An 8,636-nucleotide genomic window follows, 5' to 3' on the forward strand; every position below is an offset into this window, starting at 1 on the left:
CATTAGATGAGAAATAATGACTTCAGAATACAATTTTTGTAACGCCTAAAAATTGTGTGTGTTCTGTTGCAGACGTAATGTTTAGATTGATAACATTGCTAAATTTGTTTAGTGTTTTTTGTGATAAATAAAATGTTTTTCCACTCCTAATTTTCCAATAATAACATTTAAAGCTGACATTATATTTCAATGAACTACTGACGTCATGTATATATTTTTAAAGATGAGGTAAATAAATATCGTTAGCATTGCTCGTGTTATAAATACCGAAGTCTAATTTTATAATATAATACATTTTTTAAAAGAAACATTAAAAGAATACATTTCGTATAAATGATTGGTTGGTGTGTTTTGACGTCAATTTCTAAAATATCGACATTTTTTTAACACCATGCAGGTCACTAAGACACTGGTCACGCAGCTAAAGATGGTCGCACCGACTCCACATCCAACTAACATCACAAAATCCCTCTGCGCTGTTAAAAAAGTAACATTTTAATAATTTCAATTAAAATAAGAACTGTGATGAAATGGATTCTAACAAACATTTATTAAACGTTGGTGACGTAATAAGTTAATACGCAGATAAGTATGGCATATCTTTCCCTTGAAACATTATAGATTATTGTATTGTTATTACATCGGTTTCTTGCATTCCATTCAGAGAAAATATCCACATAAAATTATAACTATAAGTTAATACGCAGATATGTATGGCTTATCTTTCCTTTGAAACATTATAGATTATTGCATTGTTATTACTTCGGTTTCATGGATTTCATTCAGAGAGAATATCCAAATAAAACTATAACTCACCAGTCAAACAACCACCCAAGCAAATACCTTTGCGTTCACATGTTCAATTGCCAGAACAGTTGGGGCCAGTGGCGTAGCGAGGTGGGGCATCACCCGGTGCGGCACTTAATGTAATGGTGTCAAACTTTCGATATGCACCCCCCCCCCCCCCACCTCCCTCAAACTTTCGATTTGCATTTCCCCCATTCCCCATTAAGTGGAATTATCATTTTTCTCTATATATTTTGCTATTTTTTGCTTTGGTGTCTACCCCCTAAATGGAACACCCGGTGCGGTCCGAACCCCCTGCCCCCCCTCGCTACGCCACTGTTTGAGGCTACACTTCAGATGACAAACATCTCCATAGTAACCTGGGATACAGTTGAAACAGGTTCCTGTCACGTGGTCGCACATCTGATCCGCACAGTGGCTGCTACATTGCAGTAGACAATGTTTACCATAGAAACCATGGTCGCATGCTGAAAGCAAGTAGGTCTTGAAACAGCTTATTTAAATACGAAAGAACATGAATTCGTTTGAAATATGTGTGTAAATTTCTCGTTTCAATATTAGCACAGAGTTGCTTCGTGATGATAAACTTAAGGGGATATGCGCAGAAAAAAACACAAAATTTCTTGTTTTTCGTCATGATGGGTTTCTTGCACTTGTGGATACTTTGTCCATTTTTGTATAAAGAAAATAATAACTTTAAAGAGAAAAAAATATTTTATGTGTTTGAATTACGATTTTTATGACCCTATTAATTAAAAAATAATCAATTTTTCCCAATCTTACAAGCTCTCTATGAAAAGTTTTATAGCTGTCATTATATTGTATTTGACATCATTGGAAAACTGGATTTCTCATGTATCTAATATCTAACTTAATTTCCTACATCTCGGAAACAATAAAAGCTTACAATCGGCTTTGCAGTTTAAACAGATATGGTACTTTCCTGACCTAGTTTTCGTTACTTTTGTCTGTTTTTTATCTAGCCCTGACCACCTATACCATGTTTAAATATATGTGAACACCCGCCACTTTGCTCGTGGTAAACATGGCCTAAAAATGGTCGAAGTCATGCGTCCGGTCCGTACGCCATATTGTTGATAGCAGCCGACCACGCCTCCAAGTTAGTGAGTAATCCTACTATATCTAGTTATAGAACCTAGATAACAAAAAAATCCCATGTATTCTCGAATTAGATGATCATTGAAGCTAAACAAAGATTTATATAAAATAATTAAGGCCCGAAATAGATTCTAGATGTAGAATTTACATTAAGTCTAGATCTAGAATTTACATTCAGTCTAGTGACCTAGATCTAGATCTAGAATCTAGGCCCTAGTCTAGATTCTAGATTCATAACTTTCCTTCGACGGCTGATCTTTAGATCTAGAGAAATTTATTGTAAAACTAAATGAAAAAAGACAGTTTAAAATTGATATAAGTGTTGGAACGTAATAAATACAGCAAACGGACGTATTGTTAAAGTTATGACAGACAGAAAATTAGATTTAGAACGCGTTAAACTTTTGAATGGGAACACAATTTTCTTCGATAGACGCCGCCATTTCATTGTACTAAAGAGTAAACAAAAACCTGTGACGTCACTATTCCCACAAAGTTTAATCAATGTTTTAACATTTTAAAAAAAAATGGGTTACTCTACGTATGAATAAATCAATAAATTAATTAACGTCTTTAAATAAATTTGTGATTAACAGTCTGTCTTAAAACAAAAATTTTTCTCTACCTACATACTATTTTACAGCTTTCCACGATGAGTGCAACCATGAGCAATAGTCAATCAGGCAAACAAACAAAAAAACAAATAAATATTCAAACATGTAAACAAACTTGACTTTTAGTAGTAAATAGATGTTTTTGTTTGTCATTTAAATTCCAATCCCAGTGAAATATTGGAAAGTACGCAATCTATAACTAAAATGGAATTAGAACTACAAAGGTTCAATGAACAGTATATCTCATAGTTTATATTACATTGCCTTTTGAAATTAATAAATTTATTTAATTAGGATACGTAACTGAATTATCAACTTAAATTTGTACTAAAACAAATTCTATACTTTGTCATTTTCTGTTTCTGTTTAAAATAGTATACAATTATTTGAAAAATAATAATTTTAAAAACGCTACCTCCCTTGAAAACTGAACGTATGACGTATGTCTGTTTACTTTTTTTTTTACAAACAGTTGCTATGCTTATATAAGAAATTACGGTATATGAACATATTTAACGACTATAATGGCTGTTTCCGACGGGAATAAAGTTTTTTTGTTACCCCCAGGGTCGGTCTACGACGTCATATAATATTAAGGGGATCGTTCGTCAATTTTTTTAATATATATATATATATATATATCTCATATAAGGAGAATTTCACTCACGATCATCTTTTAGCCCTCGTAGAGGGCTTTGAGTCTGACCAACGGTTTTTCCAAACGGCCTAGTCATCTATAGTAGTGTATGCAAAAACTTAGCATGATGTACAGACGTTAAGTAACCTAAAAGTTGTGTTAAAATTTTCCTGTTTTTGCCATAAAATACAAAGATTATATAGGAAAATACGACTGGTCAGTTTTGACCCATTTCCCGATTTTTCCCGGACATGGCGAGTTTTTTGTGACACCCCAAGGCCTTTTTCTACCACCTCACAAAATTTCAAGGGGGGTCGTCGGAGGAATTTTTTTTTCGTAATATAGCTCATATAAAGAGAATTTCACTCGCGGTCACTTTTTAACCCTCTTCGAGGGCTTTGAGTAAAACCGACAGGTCAGTCGTACGGCCAAGCCATTTACCGATAAGCATGCCAAAACTTAGCCAGATGTAAAGAGGGTAAATGCCCTAAAATCTGTTTTGAAATGACCCTCTGTTTTCCCCATAAAATACAAAGATTATATAGGGAAATACGACTGGTCAGTTTTGACCCACTTCCCGATTTTTCCCAGATATGCCGAGTTTTTTATGACACCCCACGGTGTTCTCCTACCACCTCACAAAATTTCAAGGGGGGTCGTCGGAGGATTTTTTTTTTCGTAATATAGCTCATATAAAGAGAATTTCACTCGCGGTCACTTTTTAACCCTCTTCGAGGGCTTTGTGTGAAACCGACAGGTCAGTCGTACGGCCAAGCCATTTACCTATAAGCATGCCAAAACTTAGCCAGATGTAAATAGGGTAAATGCCCTAAAATCCGTTTTGAAATGACCCTCTGTTTTCCCCATAAAATACAAAGATTATATAGGGAAATACGACTGGTCAGTTTTGACCCACTTCCCGATTTTTCCCAGATATGCCGAGTTTTTTATGACACCCCACGGTGTTCTCCTACCACCTCACAAAATTTCAAGGGGGGTCGTCGAAGGATTTTTTTTTTCGTAATATAGCTCATACAAAGAGAATTTCACTCGCGGTCACTTTTTAGCCCTCTTCGAGGGCTTTGAGTCAAACCGACAGTTTTCCCTAAATGGCAATCCATTTACCTAAGAGTATGCAAAAAATTAGCCAGATACACTGAGTTTAAGTACCCTAAAATCCGCGTTGAAATGACCCTCTGTTTTTCCCATAAAATACAAAGATTATATAGGGAAATACGACTGGTCAGTTTTGACCCCTTTACGAAGTTTTCCCAGATATGCCGAGTTTTTTGTGACACCCCACGGTGTTCTCCTACCACCTTACAAAATTTCAAGGGGCGTCGTCGGAGGAAATTTTTTTTCGTAATAGAGCTCATATAAAGAGAATTTCACTCGCGGTCACGTTTTAGCCCTCGTCGAGGGCTTTGAGTGAAACTGACATGTCTGCCCTACGGCCAAGCCATTTACCTATAAACATGCCAAAAATTAGCAAGGTGTAAAGAGGGTAAGTGCCTTAAAATCCGTTTTGAAATGACCGTCTTTTTTTCCAATAAAATACAAAGATTATATAGGGAAATACGACTGGTCAGTTTTGACCCCTTTACGAAGTTTTCCCAGATATGCCGAGTTTTTTGTGACACCCCAAGGCGTTCTCCTACTACCTCACAAAATTTCAAGGGAGGTCGTCGGAGGAAAATTTTTTTCGTAATAGAGCTCATATTAAGAGAATTTCACTGGCGGTCACGTTTTAGCCCTCGTCGAGGGCTTTGAGTGAAACTGACATGTCTGCCCTACGGCCAAGCCATTTACCTATAAACATGCCCAAAATTAGCCAGATCTAAAGAGGGTAAGTGCCCTAAAATCCGTTTTGAACTGACCCTCTGTTTTTCCCATAAAATACAAAGATTATATAGGGAAATACGACTGGTCAGTTTTGACCACTTTACGAAGTTTTCCCGGACATGGCGAGTTTTTTGTGACACCCCAAGGCTTTCTCCTACCACCTCACAAAATATCAAGGGGGGGTCGTCGGAGGAAATTTTTTTTCGTAATACGCCCATATAAGGCGCCGGTCAGTCGAGGTCAGTTTTGACCCCCTCTCCGTCGACTTTTCGGCCAACCGTCACCGGCCATCGTGTTCTATTGACCCAAGGCACCATCGTCCCAAATTTGACGCGCCTGCGGCGCCGGGAAGTGCCCTGTCGGGCACTTGACCACTTTGCTTTATATATATAGATATACGAAAATACCAACACAGAATACTCATTTCGGGCTTGTTCGAAATTTAAAAAAAATCACTAAAAATACTTAGTTTATATTAAAAAGTAAAAACAAGTTACAACAGGTCATTTGTGTGACTGCTAGTAGTCTGTTTTGAAAATCTCTGTTTTAACATGTTTGCTATGATGCCTCCATGAGCAAGTCTGTCGAAATAATATAAAGCATGAAAGCTTTTTATGTGTAATGGTTTCTCGCCTTATGTTTATTTTTATGTTTTTTTTTTTAAATTATATTATTAGTTTTAAATGCATTTCCTTTTTATGCTTTTTATTCTTTATTATGTATTTTTTTTAAAATAATTAAGAGAAGTAATTGCTTTTTAATTTGTTTAGTGCAAATTTATTAAAAGGTGCTTAAGAGCAACACATATTTGACTATTTAAAAAAGGGAAACAAGTCATGGAAATAGTTTGAACAATTGCGTATCTTTCAAGCGATGGGTTTATTTTCAAAAGAATTTTGCCGACAACAGCGTGTGTTTGATTGCAGGAGAAAGAGGACTTGAGATGGTGTCTATAGAATAAAGATATTCCAACCGCAGCTGCAGTATTCTTTTTACAAAACAACCATGAAGTCAAAAATTTTTTTTTTAAACTGTAAAAAAATTGATTATGATCGGCTGCGGGCCCCTAAACGTCCCGCCCCCCCCCCCCCCCCCGCAATGCGGGGTCTGGCGGCACTGTAGCTCCTCCCCTGCACAGCATACGTGCTCTTGGCTCGGTTTAATCATCAAATGTTGCTTTGGCAATATTGTAGGGTGCTTGTTAAAACTAAAGTAGGCACAACTGGATAGCCCAGGGTGCTTAATTGCTCCCTGCCAGTGCGCCGGCAGGCCGCCTGATTCTATTTAGTAAGCGACTACTACTCCCCATCTTATACATAGTCTGTCGCACTGTCGGTCTCTCTCATTTAAATTTAAAATATAGTTAGTCAGGGAGAGATAAACATTTTTTAATCTAATCAATATTTCTGAATGTAATTCCTATCCATATCAAACAAACCTTAGGGCTATTTTTCTAGGCTGTGCTTCGAGAATTTAAAATACAAAGTGTACCCGATGCAATAAATTATAAAACGTTTACAAAGAATATAATCAAATTAAGTACCGATAGGCCAAGGCAATTAATAATATTGTCTTGGCTAAACCTAAACCTAAACCGAAACAAAAACTAAACCAAAACCTAAACCTAAACCAAAACCTAAACCAAAACCTAAGCATAAACCTAAACCTAAACATAAACCTAAACCTAAACCTAAACCTAAACCTAAACCTAAACCTAAACCTAAACCTAAACCTAAACCTAAACCTAAACCAAAACCTAAACCAAAACCTAAGCATAAACCTAAACCTAAACCTAAACCTAAACCTAAACCTTATCCTAAACCTAAACCTAAACCTAAACCTAAACCTAAACCTAAACCTAAACCTAAACCTAAACCTTATCCTAAACCTAAACCTAAACCTAAACCTAAACCTAAACCTAAACCTAAACCTAAACCTAAACCTAAACCTAAACCTAAACCTAAACCTAAACCTAAACCTAAACCTAAACCTAAACCTAAACCTAAACCTAAACCTAAACCTAAACCTAAACCTAAACCTAAACCTAAACCTAAACCTAAACCTAAACGTAAACCTAAACCTAAACCTAAACCTAAACCTAAACCTCAACGTAAACGTAAACGTAAACGTAAACGTAAACGTAAACGTAAACGTAAACGTAAACGTAAACGTAAACGTAAACGTAAACGTAAACGTAAACGTAAACGTAAACGTAAACGTAAACGTAAACGTAAACGTAAACGTAAACGTAAACGTAAACGCAAACGTAAACGCAAACGTAAACGTAAACGTAAACGTAAACGTAAACGTAAACGTAAACGTAAACGTAAACGTAAACGTAAACGTAAACGTAAACGTAAACGTAAACGTAAACGTAAACGTAAACGTAAACGTAAACGTAAACGTAAGCGTAAACGTAAACGTAAACGTAAACGTAAACGCAAACGTAAACGCAAACGCAAACGCAAACGCAAACGCAAACGCAAACGCAAACGTAAACGTAAACGTAAACGTAAACGTAAATGTAAATGTAAATGTAAATGTAAATGTAAATGTAAATGTACATGTACATGTAAATGTAAATGTAAATGTAAATGTAAATGTAATGTAAGTGTAAATGTAAGTGTAAATGTAAATGTAAATGTAAATGTAAATGTAAATGTAAATGTAAATGTAAATGTAAATGTAAATGTAAATGTAAATGTAAATGTAAATGTAAATGTAAATGTAAATGTAAATGTAAATGTAAATGTAAATGTAAATGTAAATGTAAATGTAAATGTAAATGTAAATGTAAATGTAAATGTAAATGTAAATGTAAATGTAAATGTAAATGTAAATGTAAATGTAAATGTAAATGTAAATGTAAATGTAAATGTAAATGTAAATGTAAATGTAAATGTAAATGTAAATGTAAATGTAAATGTAAATGTAAATGTAAATGTAAATGTAAATGTAAATGTAAATGTAAATGTAAATGTAAATGTAAATGTAAATGTAAATGTAAATGTAAATGTAAATGTAAATGTAAATGTAAATGTAAATGTAAATGTAAATGTAAATGTAAATGTAAATGTAAATGTAAATGTAAATGTAAATGTAAATGTAAATGTAAATGTAAATGTAAATGTAAATGTAAATGTAAATGTAAATGTAAATGTAAATGTAAATGTAAATGTAAATGTAAATGTAAATGTAAATGTAAATGTAAATGTAAATGTAAATGTAAATGTAAATGTAAATGTAAATGTAAATGTAAATGTAAATGTAAATGTAAATGTAAATGTAAATGTAAATGTAAATGTAAATGTAAATGTAAATGTAAACGTAAACGTAAACGTAAACGTAAATGTAAATGTAAATGTAAATGTAAACGTAAACGTAAACGTAAACGTAAACGTAAACGTAAACGTAAACGTAAACGTAAACGTAAACGTAAACGTAAACGTAAACGTAAACGTAAACGTAAACGTAAACGTAAACGTAAACGTAAACGTAAATGTAAATGTAAATGTAAATGTAAATGTAAATGTAAATGTAAATGTAAATGTAAATGTAAATGTAAATGTAAATGTAAATGTAAATGTAAATGTAAATGTAAATGTAAATGTAAATGT

This window comes from Physella acuta, unplaced genomic scaffold (genome assembly GCF_028476545.2).
Source record: "Physella acuta isolate Inbredline_101_S28 unplaced genomic scaffold, ASM2847654v3 ptg000878l, whole genome shotgun sequence".
NCBI lineage: Eukaryota > Metazoa > Mollusca > Gastropoda > Physidae > Physella > Physella acuta.